The 20,202-nt window shown below is 40.9% G+C and overlaps 1 protein-coding gene across 2 annotated transcripts in view; it reads right to left on the bottom strand.

The window, feature by feature from the left end:
- The window catches only part of s1pr2 (sphingosine-1-phosphate receptor 2), a 29,576-nt gene extending 9,618 nt beyond the window's left edge, over positions 1-19,958 (bottom strand). Inside the window, exons 1-2 of one of the 2 annotated variants that reach the window (XM_077735172.1) lie at positions 19,612-19,958; positions 3,677-3,737 (exon numbers count right to left, since the gene is read on the bottom strand). The gene's annotated coding sequence lies outside the window, so the exon portion shown is untranslated. The remainder of the gene's footprint in view (positions 1-3,676; positions 3,738-19,611) is intronic. The other variant, XM_077735171.1, reaches the window with a different exon arrangement.
- Positions 19,959-20,202: the final 244 nt, after the last annotated feature.

Below are 20,202 nucleotides of genomic sequence, written 5' to 3'. Positions count from 1 at the left end.
CCTAACCCAGTTGACTTTGGGCGAAAGGCACAGAGAGAGACAAACAACCATACGCACCCAATCGAACCGCGACTGGCGGAAATTGAGCCTGCGCCTTCCCACACTGAAGTCAGGCGAGTGAACCTCTTTAGCTCATGAGAATGTATTTTTATTTATTTTCAGCATATAGATCGCCACAACAGGCCATAGGGGAAATGAGTGCACTTCCCGTGTTTCACTTTCAACCGCACGGCGGACCGCATTAACATTAAAAGGATTCCGACCAGCTGAATTATGTACAAAAGAAGAGCATCTATGCCGCAATGCTGTGCCATGCCTTTATCATATCAAGGAACGTCAATATTTAGGAAGCAAAATTGCAAGATGCAATGCCCCCAGACATGGTATACAGTGTTCCCTCGTCGCTTATCGCGGTTAATGGGGACCGGGACCACCCGCGATAAGTGCATTTCCGCGAAGTAGGGATTCCCCTTCAAAAATGCTTAGTTTGAATTCAATTCCCTTTTTTTTACCACCCTGTATACAGTACACCATATAGAATACGGGTAGAGAGAGTGAAATTCATGTTGTAACAAAAAAACCTGTAAAATATGTTGTTTCAATGTAATATTTGTATTTTTTTCTCCCAAAAAAATCTGCGAAACTCTGCGTCCGCGTTAACTGAAGCGCGAAGTAGCGGGGGAACACTGTATATGATATTTGGCGCACCCATGTTCCCTCTATTGTATATTCTTTCTTTGGCGCTGAGAGATTAAGTGGTGCCATAGTTTTGCCATTTTTCAACACCATTTTTTATCTGTCTTCCGGTTGTGAGATTCAGTGTAGATTGAGACATTTTTATTAACTTTTTTCATACAGTAATGCCTCGACATACAGTGCCCTAACATACAAGCAATTGGAGATACGGGTAAAATATCAAGCAAATATTTACCTTGAGATATGAGACAAGTTTTGATATACGAGCATACATTCAGGGAGGCTGCTTTTGAGAACAACACTGTCGCAATTCCCTTGTGCAATGTCTCTACGAGCACTGGGCGGAGCGCTGCATTTCTGTAGCGTGAACTGAAAGTTGTTTGACTTCATGGGCTTCTCACAATCTTGCTACTGTGAAAACGAAATTTCACGAATAAGAGGTTGAATCAAGTTATCCAATCCAATCCAAACCTTTGCTGACGTTCAATCTGTGTGAGCACAAAATTGCTCTTTGCCTAATGTTAGGCGATTAAAGTTATATTGAGAGTAAAATAAGTTTGAATGTTCCGAGATTTAAGACGTTTTCTTATTTTTTCGTTGATTAAACCTTGAGTTGTTAGATTTCAAGGTCATCACCTTTTGGCGACGTAAAGTCTGTGAGCACAACATTGCTTTTCACGTAATATCAGATTACTAAGTAGAAGTAGATGTAACATTCGGAGAAAATTCACAACAGAGTGTGAAGAAGTTGCGATAAGAATCAGCACCTCCAAATCTAAGACTACAGTCCTGAGTTGGAGAAAAGTGGCATGTCCCCAGGTCAGAGATGAGGTCCTTCCACAAGTGGAGGAGTATGTTGGGGTCTTGCACATGAAAGAGGGAAGAATGGAGCGTGAGAACAACAGGCGGATCGTCACAGCGTCTGCAGTGACGCAGACTCTGCATTGGTCCGTTGTGGTGAGGAAGGAGTTTAGTAGAGACACAAAGCTTTCTATTTAACGGTCTATCTACATTCCTTCCTTCATCTATGGTCACAAGCTGTGGGTTATGACCAAAGAACAAGTTTCAAGATACAAGCAGCTGAAATGACTTTCCTCCACAGGGCGTCGGGACTCTCCCTTAGAGATAAGAAGAGAGGTTCGGTCATCTAGGAAGGGCTCAGAGTAAAGCCGCTACACCTCCGGATCAAAAGGAGCCACATGAGTTGGCTCGGGCATCTGATTATGATGCCCTCCTGGACACTTTTCTGGTGAGGTGTGGCGTGTCCCACTAGGAGGCCGCCACGGGGCCGAACCGGGGAGGGCCGGGGACCCTATGTCCTGATTTTTTAAAGTCAGCCATGGCAAGGAAATGAACTGCAGTTATCATTTTGCAATACATCTGAATGGAAATATATATATTTTTGATTCATATTTAATTCATTGGCTGCCATTGAAGGTGATTAACGTCCAATTAATTTAAAGTAGGAGAGTGGGAGTGAGGGGAGCACAGTGGAGCGAGTGGTTAGCGCGTCGGCCTCACAGCTCTGGGGTCCTGGAGTCAAATCCAGGCCATGTTCATCTATGTGTAGTTTGCATGTTCTCCCCGGAGCTGCGTGGGTTTCCTCCGGGTACTCCGGTTTCCTCTCACATTCCAAAAACATGCATGGTAGGCTGATTGGACGCTCAAAATTTCCCCTAGGTATCGGTGTGAGTATACATGGCTGTCTGTCTCCTAGTGCCCTGCGATCGGCTGGCCACCAATTCAGGGTGTCCCCCGCCTCTGGCCCGGAGACAGCTGGGATTGGCTCCAATGCTCCCCGTGACCCTATTGAGGATCAAGTGGTTCAGAAAATGAGATGAGACTTTATTTTACTTCTTTGATTTAGTATGTAGAGAATTAGAAATCATTTAATGCATGCTTTGCAATTGCTAATTCAAGCCATTTCTCTTGTTTTCTGATCTCTGGCAGGTCAGCACATGACTGATCTCTTCGAATGTGTTGTAGAGACAGCATACAGATCCTCCTGTCACCAAGCTGGCGTCTGTCGTTATGTGATGGGGAAACCTGATGCGCCGGTTTCTCCCTATGCACACACACCCACCCTCAACGCCTGCCTTATCCCTTCACACACACTCATTTCACCCATTAGCTAATAAAAGACCCCACTTCCTGCTATTGGAAACCTCAGACCCAAGAAGTGCCCTGGATTTGAACACACGTTACACCTTGTCATAGAAAAAAAACATTCAGAATTTGAATCTTAACAATTAATAATGCAAAGTTTTGAGTGAGACTGAGAAAGCTGTTCATTAGTTTAGTTGTACTGCATTACACTGTAACAAGACTCATACATATTTGGCTAGCCACTGATTCAGGGTGTCCCCCGCTTCTGGCCCGATGTCAGCTGGGATAGGCTCCAGCACCCCCTGTGACCCTATAATATGAGACGTCCCCCTTTTTATCAAAACTGATGTTTTAAAAATCAAATCAAATTAAAAATGCCAAATTAAATGTTTAGACAAAATAATTACAGTACATCTGAAACATACTAGAATAATAATAATAATATATTGAAACCATTTATAAGCAAGCTCTGAAAGTATTGGACAAAAAACAAAAACCGAACCATCAATGTCAGATAGAAAAACAACACAAACGCCTGAACTGGGACAATATTGTTAAATATGCTAATACCATCTTGGTTTACAAAATCGTTCATCACAAAATTCCTCCACTGTGAGCGTTTGTAAAAAAAAAATCCAACAGATCAACAAGAGCTAGTTCTAGAGGTGACTGTATAGTTCCCCTTAGAAAAAGTGCATTTAGTCAAAGCACTGTTCATGTCTCACATAGCTGGAACTCAATACCAATTACCATACGTGAACTCCCGTCTCTGAACCTCTTTGCCAATCATCTTAAAGCCTGGCTGCTGGATGAACAACATTGTGATCATAACACTGCTTAGACCTGTGCTACTTGTGTATGTCTCATGTCTCACCGTGTCTATACTGCTTTATAGTCTTCAGTCCTGTTATTGCCTTATTGATTTTATCTTCAAACTGCACAAGGAATTAAAGATGGAAATTAGCCTTTGGCTATAATCTTACGTATTCATGTGTGCATGTTCATTAATATGTATTGTCCCTTAATTAAATAAATCAAACTCAAATATTCCAGAGAAAAAGTATCTTATTTTCACTTATTCGGTTTGCATGTTCTCCCCGGGCCTGGATGGGTTTCCTCCGGGTACTCCAGTTTCCTCCCACATTCCAAAAACATGCATGGTATACGGCTGGTTTCACACTCTAAATTGCCCCTGGTTAGGAGTGTGAGCGTAAACGGTTGTCCATTTTTGCATGCCCTGCAATTGGCTGGCCACTAATTCAGGGTGTCCCCCGCCTGGTGCCTGAAGTCAGCTGGGATAGGTTCCAGCACCCCTCGTGAGAATAAGCGGTTCAGAAAATGAATGAATGAATATATATGTATTTATATTTTTGGGCCTACTTGCTTGATTATCAAAATCTTTTCAGAGAATAAAAAGAAAACATTGTCTAGACATATAAGAGAGCAAGTTGTGCAAGTTAGCAATGCTTCATTCAACTGTCTATTCTGTTGAGTGTTTTTATTCCTTCGTAACACGTGCAATACCGTTTATTTGCTACAATATAAACAACCAAAATCCAGTAACTTTTGAAAGCACAATTTAAATTTACTGGTGTTCATGAGCAAGCAGCATTTAAATATAAGTTCTAACTTGGAATATTCAGTTAAACTTTGGTTGTGGCCTTGGCTTATCTCTGTCCTATGCCTATAAAAGGGTGCAATGGCCACCCACTAGACAGCCTCACTGTGTAGCTCAGTTGCCTACCCAGTATAAGGCAAGCTCAAAATTCTATTGGGTTAACTTTATATTTGTCTGCATTTTTTTTCTACAATGTATGAACAGCATATCCACAGTAAATTGGGTCAATACAAACATTAGGATAAAAAAACCAGTGTATTAGTTGCGTAGTCATCAACGCTTTAGAAAATCTTATCTTGAAATAGGCTAAGTAATGCATACAGAGCTTTCATCCACTCTGAAATTATTTTGACTGCTGACTTGTCACATTTTGTTTTGTTTGACACACGTCACCATGTGGCTTTGCAGGTGGCCAACAGGTCGCGCAAAGACAAAACAACACGACACGCCGTCTGGCTTTTTCTTTGAGAAAAGGCTGACTAGAAGCGTCATCGCCTTGGAGCCAGCGGGCAGGCGTGTCAGAACGAGTGGCCGACATACAAAAACAAACCAGGTACTTGTGGTTGGTGTGTACCATCCAAATGTTCAATTTTGGCTCTGAAAGCTGATGCCTACCAATGTTCCCAACAGATCAAGCTGTCCCACGAGGCAATCACAAAAGGCACTTGGGTTTTTCTTTTGTTTACAACCCCCAACCTACACTTTCAAACACCTGATAAGCTCCAATTAGCACTTGCCCCACCTGCTAACTGTCACTTCTAAAAAAAAAAAACTCCCCCACTTTCTCTTCAAATAAAGAACTCCACACTTTTCATTCATTCACTAACATTATTTTGTTCTGGTTAGTTTTTTTCCATTTCAGGAAAAGGTAGATTGCGCATAAGTTCAACTGTCAGGTGGCCAGTCAGACGTTTGTGGTTTGTAACTAACATCCTGCAAGAAAGAAAGGCTTTCAACACACTAAAAAGGATGTCGTTCATGTTTCAAACAAGTTTAGAAAGAAATTGTATTTATTCTTAAGATATCCTGAACAAAAATTACTCTAAAAACAATTGTCGTGACGCTAGAATGTTCAACTTGGTATTGCCATTCTAATAAATACTCAATAATCAAGACCCTTATTTATAATACATAAAGGGATAAAATTAACCTAAATTAAATGTTTTTTTTTTGATCAACTGTGCCACAGTGTCATTGGAAAAGATAGACGTCCAATTATGTTGCATCCACTCTTTTTTCTTTAAATGAGTTTGAAACAAGTAGAGGTCCAATCTATTTCAATTGGCAGGGCTGGTAGCAAATGAATACATTTTGATTCATTTTCTGGGGTTTCTGGAGCCCAAACCAACTGTCTTCGGGCAAAAGGAAGACTACACACTAGACTGGTCGCCGGTCAGTATTAGGGCACTGAGAGACGGATAACCACTCACAATGCCACCGAGTGGAAATCGAACCCAGACAGCTCGCACCAAAGTCAGGCAAAAGAACCACTACATCATCGGGGGGCTGATTGTAAATCCTTCTTCGTCAAATGGATTGGATGTGTAGCGCCATCAATATCAATTTTTTTTCCCAAGATAACTCAAGAACGAATTAAGGGGTTATTATCAAAGGTGTAGGATATGTTTGGGAAATGAAGTATGTGATTAACTAACTCCCTGGCTGCCATTAATGGCACAAGACCGGGGGTGGGCAAAATATTCCACAAAGGGCTTCAGTGGGTTGATGTTTTCATTCCAACCCATAAAGAGGACACCTTTTCACCTTTTGGTGTCCTACAAGTGCACTCAGTGGATTGCAGTCAGGTGCTTTTTGTGCCATTGGTTGAACTGTTTTTACTGGATTGGTTGGAACAAAAACCTGCACCCACAGCGGCCATTGAGGACTGGTTTTCCCACCCCTGCACTGGACCAATACAATCCATTTGAACTGGGACAAACGAGTGGCTGTCTATCTTTGTCAATGGCACTGAAAGAGTTAAATTGAGATAATGAGGTCAAAGGTCACTTAGGTCAGAAAAAGACATTTCCAGATAAATAGATTAGTTAACTCAAATTTGCAAGGTAGGTGTTATGATGAGCATAGAAAGAGTTATGATGCTTTGAGGCATTAGGGAAAAGAGGTTATGAATGTAGATGACAATTAGGCGGCATAAGGTTAAATGTTATAAATGCACTTATGGCGATGGTTGGAATTTGGCTACTTAGGCGAAAGTCTACTCAGAGTGGTCTCTGATTCTGTTATGGTTATTTTTAAAGTGTGAAAATCAGATACAGTGGTACCTCGAGATGCGAGCTTAATTCGTTCCGGGACTGAGCTCGTATGTTGTTTTACTTGTAACTCAAATGAACGTTTCCGATAGGAATGTACTAAAAACAAATTAAAGTCATTTCAACTATCTGAAAAAAACACCAAAAACAAGATATTAGACTGGAAAAACATTTTTTATTTGTTTTAATTCACCATCTATTAACAAAGTAACAAATAACTTGTGGTTTAATAGTACTAAAATTAGACAGATTTTGCGAAGGGGAGAGAAAGGGGAGAGGAGGGGGCGAGAGCTAGCGCTCGTAACATAACATAAACATATTTAAATGAACTTGGATTATGATGCAAACACTTAAACCTAAGTTTAATCTAACTTCACACTAAACATAATTCTAATTTTGTTTTAAATTTTGATACCTTTCTTATGTCGAATTGGCTCTTTTGGCCCGCCTCCACCCTAAGTTTCAGGTGCAACCTATCGAGGGTTGTTTGCTTTTGCCTTCCCTTCAAAATATTCCCAAAATAATTGACACAAATGTCTTCACAATACGATAACGCACGGTCACTTGCCAACGAGAAGTAGTATATACTATTCCATTCGCACTAATGGGAAAAAAACACACTGAAAAAAATGCAACGCTCCGCCCAGTGCTCTTAGAGACATTACACGAGGGAGTAGCGACCAGAAAGAAAGTGGCCATGATGTTCTTATGAGCAGCCTCTCGCATCTGCGATGTACTCCTATATCAAAATTCATCTCGTATCTCAAGATAAATATTTGCCTGAAATTTTACTCGTATTTCAAATTGCTTGTATGTCGGGGCACTCATATGTCGATGTATTACTGTACGAAGTTTCAGTATTATACATGAGAGACATTACTTTAGTCTCTATGAGTGTGTATGACTTTAAAATGTAATAAAGAGCAAACACATCAGTGCTAAAACAAAACATACCAACAGTACAACCACTTCAGCTCTAATAGAACCGTGATTACATAGATTGGCCTCATTTGAACGACACAAACACTGACATGCTTGTGTCACAATGCCAGTGTGTAGTAAGTGAAGTACTTTTGTGCATTACAAAAACAGGAAGCGCTTTGGATGGTGTGCTGGCACGTGGCAATACTCTCCCTATGTCTTTACCCTGGGGCTTCCTTCATGTGTGCGGTTAATCATTGGCACAGTACAGTATTGATCCACAGTCAATATGCGTAGGATAAAAGCATGCACTAAAAGCAGGATGATGAATATTAGTGCTGCTAATCCTTTAAATGACTCCCCCTCTCCCCTTGAGGGTGCAGACAGATAATAAACCCACATGATTCTGCTGGTTTAGTCTGCTAAATAAGATCAAAATAACAGCACTTACATGCTTTAGCAGTGCTAGCCCACATGTATTTGTTTGTGGCATTCCTTATCTGCCCTGCATGCCCTTCTGCAAAGAGTTAATCTACATGTGCGTTTTGGGAGATGCATAGTTCCCCAGCAAGCAAAGTGTAGGCTGAACCCGTAGGAGTACAACACTGCCAGGATCAGGTTTTGAAACAACTGCGATTTACAAAGTCATCACACTAAAAGATGACAAATTTTGAAGAGGAAGTTCAAACGAGGAAGAGGAGAGGTAAACTTGAAACTCAGTGATTTCTAAGCAGCAGCAAGATGGTTCAAGTTGAACTCTTTCAGTGCAATTGACGATGATAGCTGTCTATACATGCTGAAATTAGTTTGTCCCTAGTAGACATCCAATCCAATAGAAATGGGAGAGTGTTATTGAATGAATGAGTGTTAATTCGCAAAGTAAGTAATTCGTCTGGGGACGTCAAAGGTAGCCAATGGATTAATAAGAACCTTTTTTCATAGTAAACTTTTCTCTACCAATTGTATGAATACAGCTACAGTCAATCCAAACAAATCAGATTGCATAAAGTATCTGATGTTTGAATACCTAAGTTTCATTTTGACATTCGTTGACAGCAGATGGAATGAACACTTCCTCTGTTGTTGACAAATAAATGGCTTCCCCCTTGGTCTCTTTGTAACACGCGAGGATAACACATGCTTCATTAAAACCGCCCACAAGCGTCTGCATATTCGCAGTGGTTGGGGTGGGTGCCCTCAATTCATAGAAAGGGGTCTCGTCATTTAATTAGGGATTAACCTTTTTGCTTGTCAAAGACTCTGACAGTTTGGGAACAGTCTGACATGCGTGTCAAGGCAGTTCCATCAGTAAAGCGAAGGAGGCGGACATGCCTTCCTCACTCAAGTCCAGCTTGGGAAGTTTGCAATTTATTTTTCACGGCAGATGTTCTTACTGTGGGGGCACAGGAGACAAAGTGATACATGAACGATACATGCACGGTACTGCCTCGGGAGGCATAACACACATGACTGGACCACACCAGACCCCCCCTGCACAAAATTCCGAATATAGTCTACTCATATAGAGTGGGGGGTGATGGCTCGATGATAGACATCTAATCACATCCTTTCTTTCCATCTTTCTGCTGTGGCTTGGAACGAGTTTATCATTAGTAGACTGTAAACCATTTGATGAGGGAGCATTGGCAGCGTAAAAAGGTTCTTCATATGAGTTAGCGAATATTTCTATAGATATTTTTGACATTTGAGGTCACAAACAACAAGAAAACACTACACAGCCTAATCCGAATACAGAATTGAATCCTTTTATTGTCATTATACAAGTATAATGAAATTTAAAGATTTGACCACATAGTGCTAAATAACAACAACAAAAATACAAATAAATAATCAATAAATAAGAAATGAATAAATAAGTAGTCCAAGTGAGATCAGTTGAAGCAGAAGCACTAATTTGCAAATGTTCTTATAGATTTTTCTTTGTTCACATTTTAAATAAAAAAAGACACATCTCATGTTGTATGGATATATATATATATATATATATATATATATATATATATATATATATATATATATATATATATATATATATATATATATATATATATATATATATATATATATATATATTTCTCAACTCTCATCTTATCTCATTTTCTGCACCGCTTTAGGCCCAGCTGACTATGGGCACCAGGCGGAGGACACCCTGAATAGTGCTCCTTGATACAGATTTTATAATCAGTGCAACACTAACTCTTTCAGTTACATTGACAAAGATAGACAGCCAGCCATGGCTTTTTTAATCCTTCTGCTGTCAATTCAATTCAAATTCATCACCAATACAAACATTCTTCTGCTTCCAACCCTAAACATTCGAATGTTTTTGGATGTCTCCTCATGACAAAGCACATGTGCCATTGGAAGCCCTGCCAAAAAAAGTTTCAGTGGACACCTTTCTAGTTCATATCTTCACAATGAGCTCACACTAATGAATGGTTTTGAAGCTTTTTGGGGGACTCTATTGTCCCCTCTTTGCTCCCATTCTTCTCAGTGCTCCGGATCTTAAACTAGACCCTTCTCATGTTGACACATGATCTTTTCGTCAAGGATTGGGGGAGGCGATGAAACGTATTTGTGGACGTTTTCCATCCCATGACTGCGGATAAGGGGGGTGACGAAATGGAACATGATATCATCTATGCAGACTTCTCCTACCAGTGCCTAGCACCTGCTGATAAGTCGTGGTACTGATGGATAGTTAGTCTATCCTCACATTACATTTTACACATTAAATTAAGTTTCGAGACTCGGGAAGCAAAGAGAAATCCATTAAAACCAAGAAGATATTTATGGAGAGGCAAAATGTTACAGTTTTTTTTTACTAACTCTTACCGTACTATTGATGATGGGCAAAACCCAATCGTTAAAATGTTTTGGCCCTCCCAGTTCAAATAAATAAAAGCCCATTACCATTGTCAGGATCGCCTCGAGCGAGGACAGTACTCAGGTTGAGAGTCAGGGAAAAGGCCGTGAAAGTGTAGGTGCACAACAAAAATGGCCAAACATAAAATGGCTAAAACAAAAGTGACAAACACAGAGACCAAAATCACGACTGAACTGGGGAAGACGCACATCGACGATGAGTTAAAAACATGACTTGAGTGAAGGCTACTAAACGAAACACAGGGTACAAGAGGGAAACAAGGTAATACACCCACACGTTACCACAAAACACTCGCGTTTAAATACTTAGAAACTGGGGCTAATCACAAAATACGCACAGCTGGTTTGCGAATGGAAAGGGAAGCCAGGAGGGACACAAGAGCCAAAAACACACACACAATCACCCACTCAGCATACACAAGGAAAACACACTCACACACACCTCCACCAAAACCCTAATAATACGTGACACCATTACTTTCTAGAGTAGTGCAAAATATTTTTCCCGATGACAACCAGTCACAGTGCAAAAACAAATAGAAGATAATCTTTTGCAATCAACAGTTCTCCAAAATCAACCGGAGATGACGACTCACGATCATGGAGCAAGAAGAAGGCAATGAAAACCTCAGCGAAATACATTTAGTAAATAAGTTCAAAATTAAAAGGCAACCAGCTTGTACCCTAGCTCTCAAGTGCAAGATAATGTTTTCAAGAAGATTTGGTCCCTACCTACGTCAATTATACACTAGTATTGATTAATCCAATGCGAAAAGACAGACTGATACCAGCCCACCAGTTAACCCCCCTGTTAGACACTTGTGTAGCTCACAGCAAAGTGGAAAATGCCTATTCAACTGCACTAGGGGCACAATACCTTATCAGTAACGATGGCCTTGCCACCTGGAAAGAATCTGATCGCTCCCATTCTCCCTATTCAACTTCCTCCCACATTCCAAAAACATGCATAGTAGGTTGATTGGACACTCCAAATTCCCCCTAGGTATGGGTGTGAGTGGGCATGGTTGTCCCTCTCCTTGTGCCCTGCGATCGGCTGGCCACCGATTCAGGCCCGGAGTAAGTTGTGATATGATCCAGCACCCCCCACGTAGCTAATGAGGATAAAGCGGTACAGAAAATGAATGAATGAATATGTTTTGATACGTTTGACAACTAACTTCATTAGGTTGGGTTGAGGGCTTTTCGCACTAAAAAAAAATCTATGTCCTGGATATTTATGATGTCAATTCCATTGAAGGATAACGACAATCTACGTTAGTCACTCTTACATAAGTGCATGAAGAGGTTTTTCTGACAACAACATAAATTAAACTCTCGCCTGCCAAAAGGAGAGTTAGCGTTTATAGGCAATTTGAAAACAAACTGTCTCAGAGAGCAGCCTTGTGGTGTAGAGGTCCACTCTCCTGACTTCAATTACGCTGATGGCCATATGATTGAGATTGGGGATGGTCGTTTGTCTCTCTGTGTGCCACATGACTGACTGGCGACCAGTATAGGGTGTAATACCCCTTTTCGCCCGATGACAGCTGGATTAGGCTCCAGCAACCCCCGCAACCGTTACGAGGATGGGTGGTATGGAAGATGAATGAAGAAAAAAAACAGTCTCATAGGTTTCAAACTATGTTTGTCATAGGTGACATTGATTTACTTCGGAGGGCTATTTTTTTGGCTAACAAAAATAAATGTTTAACTAATTTAGCTGACATTGACAGCGCTAGACATACAATACTTTTTGACTTTGTAAATTTTAAGATCAAGAAGGAAAGCCTTCAAAATGTATTTTTTCTATTTTTTATTTGAAATTAAGATAGGGCAAATGTTGTCTTTATTTTTATTTTATGAACGAGAGAGGGAGTGAATATTCTGCATTTTCTAGAATAGGTACTAACCTTTAAATAAATGGTTTTTTTTTCAGTTAAAAAAACGTTAGATTGCTGCATGCTGTTTACTTTCAGAGTCCACACAAAATTATGTGGGGGTGGGCTGGATCTGATCCTCGGGGTGCCACTTTCACACCCCTGTATCATGAACTGGTTTGTGGAAATCAAGGATCTTAATAGCTGTTTCTAAGCAAAAGAAACTATAGCAGTCAGCCAAAACCAATTGGTTTTAGTAATATGTGCGCATGATATCCCAAGTGTCTGAGCTCGAACCAGTCGGATAATTCAAAACCTTAAAAAATACCAGGATTCCTGCTGGATTGGATGTAACGCTGTTGAGTTTTGCAGCTGCACAAACAAAACTCTGTGAACAACAAAGACATCTAAGTGAGAAGAAGAACTGGAGTAGGAAGTGGAGGTGGGGCAGGTCTTCCCAACCACAGCCAGATTGCATGTGTACCTGCCCTCACTCTGTCATGTTGAACCCTCAAAAGATTAGTCAGAAAGACAATGACATTTACTGCAACCTCAAGCTGTCAATCGTGTCCAAAACCACAGCATGAACTTGAAAAATGAAAGATCCCTGAAGATCAATTCAAATTATTGCTGAAAAATCTTAACCTAGTATGAATCAATTCAAAATCTTGCAACAAAAAGCAACACTGCATTTTGGACTGTTGTATTCAGAAGAGAAGTAAAATACAAACTGGCAAGGGTTACAAAACATCAAGAACCATTTGAATCATATGCATGGACAATTTGCAAAGTGAAGTTATATTCTTGTACATCAGGATGAAAAAGGATAAAAGGATAAAATATGCGTACGTAAGGAGATGGTGGTAACGTCATACTAAAGAGAAGAGCCAATGAAAACGTTGGTTTTCCCCTTCTGCACACAAATGCTGACAATAATTTTTGGAAAGTCTTATTGCTGGTTTTCATTGACCAAAAAGAGAAAAAAAAGGAGATGAAGGTCTGAAACGTTTTTAAAAATAACACACTCCACGAACTGGGCGTAAAATTCCTGACCTCGTATGTTTCGAGACTGACTTTTGGAATGAAACGTGACAGTCCCCGTTTTAGAGGGCTTCGGAATATCCTGGCAAGTTGCTACAAGAATCTGGGCCTCGTCACGGTGTGTTGAAAATTCAGGGAGGAAAGAGGGGGTGGAGACGCGGGGGTTCCTATACTTTATTCAAGTCCCTCAAGTGGAAAAGGAATGTAACAAGAGTTAATGGATTTTTCTTGACGTGCCTAAGAAGAGCCTGTGTGAAAGTCTATATCGGGGTGCTGTGGTGTAGGGTCTGGTGTTCAGTGGAAAATCATCCACTTTCACCCAGTTTATAAAAAGATAAGGGATGGGGTACTTAACTAGCCGTTAAGTTAAACATTTGAAGTCATATTGATAGCAATTGAGCAATCACTACTAGCCAACTCAGTCAAAATTAGTTCGATTGCTATTATGGGTAGGCAATGAGTCCTATATTTCAATTGCCTATTAAAATTACAGCCCTTTTAGGCTCCTTGACAGTGTGTTACTTGTATATAATACTACACTGCATAGATCAGGGATGGGCAAACTATTCCAGAAAGGGCCGTAGTGGGTCCGGGTTTTCGCTCCAACCTATAAAAGGAAAGCTTTCCACCAATCTGCTATCTTAGAAGTGCAATCAGCGGATTGCATCTTCTGGAGGCTATCCCGGCCAACTACGGGCACCAGGCAAGGTACACCTTGAATCAGCGGCCGGCCAATCGCAGGGCACGAGGAGACGGACAACCTTTCACACTTACATACACACATAGGGGCAATTTAGAGTGTTCAACTAGTCCACTCTGCATGTTTTTGGGTTGTGGGAGAAAATCTGAGCATCTGGAGAAAACTCACGAGAGAACATGCAAACTACACACATTGCGGACCGACCTGCGAATAAACTAAAAAACAGAGAACTGTGAGGCCAACGGACTAACCACTGGTCCCCGGGGCCGCCCCTACCCTATTCAAAATTTAGGTGACTCAAACTCACGTGTGGTTGGTATATGCCTAGATTTTTGGAAAAAAATGGAAACAGTATACGGGCAGCCCGGCGAGTGGTTAGCACATCGGCCTTAGAGTGGGGGACTTGGGTTAAAATCCAGGTCGGTCCACCTGTGTGGAGTTTGCAAGTTGCCTGTGTGGGTTTTCTCCGGGTACTCCGGTTTCCTTCCACATTCCAAACACATGCATGGTAGGCTTATTGGACACTCTAAATTGCCCCTATCTACGAGTGTGAGGTGTTGTTTGTCTCCTAGTTCCCTGTGATTGGCTGGCCAACAACTCAGGGTGTCCCCCGCCTCTGGCCCGAAGTCAGCTGGGATAGGCTCCAGCACCCGCCGCAACCCTAGTGAAGCGGTTCAGAAAATGAGAGAGAGCGGGAGCAGTATACCTAAACTCAAATAAAGATTGCAAAACATTGGTTTAGAGATGATAAGTAGAGCTAGCAGGATTCTGAGTGGATCTATGTCTCAAACAGGGTGACAAAAAATCCTATGCGTGACACTCCCTGTTTTTGCCAGTGAATGAGCACCATGCTGCCGATGTTGTGTTGGGACTTGAAAGAACTGAAGTATTCTTTATTTTTATGCTGCATTTACCACACCCTACAAAAAGTTTTTCAAACTGTCAGGAGAAGTCTTACAACATTACACCCCCAAAGCACCCCCCACCCACACACACACACACAAAACTTAAACAGCTGCATTATCTGCCATCATCTGTCTCTTATTCTTTTACGCTTTTACATATGGAGTGGTAGTTTCACTTCACCAGGACGAGGAAGAGGCCTCTGGCAATCCTCTCCTCAGATCTTCCAGTGTTATTAGCTTTCCAATAGACCTGAATAAAGTGGTGTGTGTCTCCAACAAAGGAGAAGTCACCCTCCCAAAGTTGAAGCTGTCTCACTCCCAGGCCTGGGCTGAAACCCTAGCTGGGGGTATCAACACCACTCACCCGCACCGTGTCCCCACCCTCACCCCTCCTCTAGTGACCAGTCCCTTGCAACGACTCTCACAAATCCAGTTCCCACTGCTCAATTGTTTTTTATTTATTTATTCACATAAGCAGTATGTTTGACAGATATACGTATGTAGTTACATTGAGTTAATCACATTGCCTCCCTCGCACTTCAAATGGATTGGACATCTACTTGTGATTAACTCATTTAAATGGATAGGATATATACTAAAAGATAAGATAAACCAATTAAAGATAACAGTAGGATGATTGGATGCCAACATTATGAATGGTACTGAAACTTTATTTATTTATTCCTTTACTGAACCGTGTTATCCTCACAAGGGTCCCAGGGGGGGGGGGGGTGCTGAAGCCTATCCCAGCTGAGTTTAGGCAGGAGTGGGGGCGGGGGTTCACAGTGAATCGGTGGCAAGCCAATCGCAGGACACGAGAGCACGAGGGGTCAGACAACCATTCACGCTCACACTAACCTCAGGGCAATGTACATGTTTTTAGAATGTGGGAGGAAACCTCAATACCCAGAGAAAACCCACAAAGCCACAGGGAGAACATGCACAGGGAGTTCAAAACCAGGAGTCGTCAGGGATTGAATCCTCGGTCTCAGAACTGTGTTTTTAATTCGCAATGTCAAACATTAGAAATAAAACAGGGGCCATTTTCTTTTATTTATATATCCTCACTTGCAGTTAAAGATATTTTTGATTGGCAGATGTCTTTAGCTGAATTTAAATCATTACTAGTAGAAATCCCTTTTATTTGAAGTGGGAGGTGTCACAGTGAGCTCAACCACCTCAAATGGATTGAACGTCTTACCCTGTCAATAGCAGTTAACGAGTTAAAGTCGCAAGCCATTCAGTTTTTGTGAAGCCACAAAAGACTTTCAAAAGCCTGAAAATCTGATATATGCCAATCTGTATATTCAACCAGCTCCGTACTGTACATTGGTAAAGTATACTGGAAATGGCAATATGCAAAACCTGTGGTAAAAAATGTATTCTGTGGTGTTCTTCAAAAGATACTGTTGTTGTACTGCTTGTCCTTGAAAACATAAAGTTGCTCTAACTTTTAGACCACAGCTACATATGGTAGAAAATTCGAAAGAACTGAAATGGAGATTTTGGGGGGTTTGTCACTGTGATGAATTTGCGAATGTATTCAAGGCATTTCAAGGCTACAAAATCTCAATATGTTTATCAAAAAATATTTTGAGCTTGTTATAAACATCTCTGATTTTGGAGACTGATATGGTGATTATTTTTTCAAGATTTGTGTAACAACACTGACTTTACCTAGACCTCTAACTTTTGGTTTTGAGAAGACAGGGATTATATCAATTATGCCACTATACCTGACAACCCTTATTATTTCAATAAGATTGCAAGACCATACACAATAGGCCAAACTGTGTTTGAAGATGGAAAAAAACAGCGGATGGCTAGGAAGAAGTGTTTGTTCTGGTTCAATGAGCCATGCAGTCACACAAAGCTAAAAGGCGAGGGAACAATTGACGCGTCAACTCCGGTTGGTCAGGGCCATGCAGGGGTTGCCCAAGAAATGGCACCCAAAACAAACTGAGCGAGTCCGGCGCCTCTGTCAATAAACCTGCCGACAGAGTCTTCGACACTCGATAAACCAACACCTCACGCTGCCGAGCGCGTTTCCTCCTTATGCACCGAGATGTTATCATAGGTGTGCTTGTTGTCTTATCCAAGGTGCATTTACATGTTTTTGTGTGTGTGTATTTTCGAGTTGCTTAATCGTCTTTAGATAATAGTCACACTTGTTTCTGCTTTAGCTACAACAGCAGTGGAAGATGGATTACCGCTTCTATCTTGGCAATAAACGTTATTTCCTCTGCCTTATCATGTTATCTCAGGGGTTTCTGATAATTTAACTCTTTCAGTTCAATTGACAATGATAGATGTCCAATCGTGTTGTGTCCAGTTATCCTTCTGATGGGAATATAAATGAGGTTGTCACTAGTAGATGTCAGTTTGTTTGAACTTTGAGGGTGGCATAAGGTGGATGAAAAAAAAAGTGCTTTTGCTGCCAAACCTTGCACTTTAAATGGATTGGGCGTCCATTGCTGTCATTGACAACCGATAAGTGAATAGCTTTTTTTTCTTTTTCTATTTCATTTACTTCACTTTTTATTAATCACAAGAGTAGAAAGAAATGAATTATTATAGATTTAAAAAATGTAAAAAAATATTCTTTTTATTCATTTATTTTTATTGACTTTGTTATTCATTGAAATAAAATTCATATAAAACATTCTGAAGTCTTTAGTGAGAGATCTCAAACTCCGGATAGTCAATTTTGTTTTATTAACAAAATTATTAAGAATTATAATCAGTCATGGTGACCCGGCAGATGAGTGTTTACCGTGTCGGCCTCACAGTTGAGGGGTTGAGGGTTCGATACCAGGTCGGTCCTCACTGTGTGGACTTTACATATTGTCCCCTGGCTTGCGTGAGTTTCCTAACACATCCCAAAAACATGCAGTGGATGCTGGTTGAACACACGCAATGCGTTGGCCTAACAGTTCAGGGGTTGAGGGTTCGATACCAGGTCGGTCCGCAATGTGAGGAGTTTGCATGACCTCTTGGGCTTGCGTGGGTTTTCTCCGGCTACTCTGATTTCCTTCCACATCCCAAAAACTTGTAGAGAAGACTAGTTCAACACTCTAAACTGCCCTTAAGCATGTGTGTGAGAACGATTGGTTGTCTGTCTCCTTGTGCCCTGCGATTGGCTGGCCACTGATTCAGCGTGTCCCCGCCTGGTGCCCGTAGTTAGGCTCCAGCACCCCTGCAACCCTTGTGAGGATAAGCGGTTCAAAATACGAATGAATGAATGAATTAGGAAACAACCTGCACTAGTTCAGATGATTTTTAGTGGGAGACATTAGTGGCTTTTTAAGAATGTAGAGACAGTATTGTGTGTTTCCTCAACAGGAGTGTGTTAAGTCTGTCATTGTTCGAGATGTGAGCCTTTCTCTGGGGAGGACAACTCTCATCTCTGACCCAAGAGACTAAGCCAGAACATGGTGGTGTTGGTGGGGGGGCGACGGGGCTATGTTACTAGCGATAATGGAAGCTTTTGTTTTATTAATACATCCTTTCAATACAATGCCTTCTTTGGAGTGACGGATGAACAAGCCCCAACAACATTGAAGGGGTCATAGCAGTGCGGGGGTGCACAGCAGGCTGCGCAACGGCTTTAAAGACAACCCCCCCTTCCACTTCACTCATCCTTCAACACAAACCCCCTTGTACGTGCATGCAGAAGGCAGAAAATGAGGCATCGCACACCCTCTATACATCCATTGCCATCTATTTAATGTTTAACACCATTTATGTTAACCATTAAACACACACAGACTTGCTATTACAGAAAGTGTCTCATCATCTGGGCTGCAACTTTCACTTAAAACAAAACAGTTATTGGGAGCGCCATAAATTGGTTACCACACATTATCAGGGCCACACAAAGACAGAAAAAAATAGGACTACCAGAATCTAGTCGTAATGCTACAAGGAAAAAGTTATAAAACACAAAGAAAATATTTGTAATATTATGCGAAAAAGTCATAATATTAGGAGAAAAAAGAGCTAATGTTACGACTTCAATTTTGTAATATGGGATTTAAGTCTTAATATGAAAAAAACAGTCTTAAAAGTGATACATTAATATAAATATTACTTAGGGGGGAAGACTGGCTACACACTGATTTGGTCAAATAATATTAAAGATTTTTAACCCGATTCCAAAATAAAACCTCATGAAATGCTCAATATTGTTTATTTTAATGGAAACGGTGCAATCTGGTAATATTACATAAAAGATGAAAATCTGAGTAAAGTTATATTGCAACTCAACCATGTTGGATCCATACATATTCATCGTAAAATTACTATTTTAATCTCATACGACTACTTTATTCTCAAAATATTCCGACTTTTTCTCATAAAACTTTAGACATTAAATAAAATATGTTTTTCTCGTAATATTAATACTTTATTCTCGTGCTATCAAGACATTAAAGTCGTAAAACTAATACTTTATTTATAGATATCATCATTTAAATCCCTACTTTATCCTCATAGGGCTATTTTTGGTTTCCTTTTTTTGTGTTACCCTCATACACAGTGATAGTTGACTGTCACATGTTCTAAAACTTACCCCATGAGAGGGAAAAGATGGATTTGATCCTCAGTGGCACTCACATGTGATCACAAACTTGGTCGGAAAACAATTAAAAAACAACAAAAACGCTGCAAAATGTTCAGATCTCCAACTCCGATCCAGCGGATGACAATCAGAACCGTTTCGGTACCAAGACGCGCCGTCTGATCCGTGCTTGTAGACGATCCATAGTGGACAAAAATGACAAGAACTCCAGTGCGAGTTGAATCAACTCTTACGAACCGATGGAGGTTTTCCAAAAAAAGGTCCTGTATCGGTCTAACTTTCTCCGATCCAGCAGCACGATTGCCGCTGCTTCAGTGTTCGTCCTTCAGCTGCTCACTGAGTACTCACACACTCACACACACACACGCACGCACACGCGTTGTCCAGACACGCGCATGACGCCATCATCGCGCACGCGCTCGCACACATGCATAAAAATACCCTTGCTCTTCTGCGCGAAGACAAAGCTATGAGATCATGGGCGCAGAATTGCGCGCAGAAATTTCTATACCCTGTACAAACATGATTGCTGTTTGCATTAGCTACTGTAAAAAAACATATTAATTCACATATAAATGTGGC

Source organism: Stigmatopora nigra, chromosome 15, assembly GCF_051989575.1.
Source record: "Stigmatopora nigra isolate UIUO_SnigA chromosome 15, RoL_Snig_1.1, whole genome shotgun sequence".
NCBI classification, from domain to species: Eukaryota; Metazoa; Chordata; class Actinopteri; order Syngnathiformes; family Syngnathidae; genus Stigmatopora; species Stigmatopora nigra.
The sequence above is the reverse complement of the archived record's forward strand: the minus strand, read 5'-3'. Positions and strand labels throughout refer to the sequence as shown.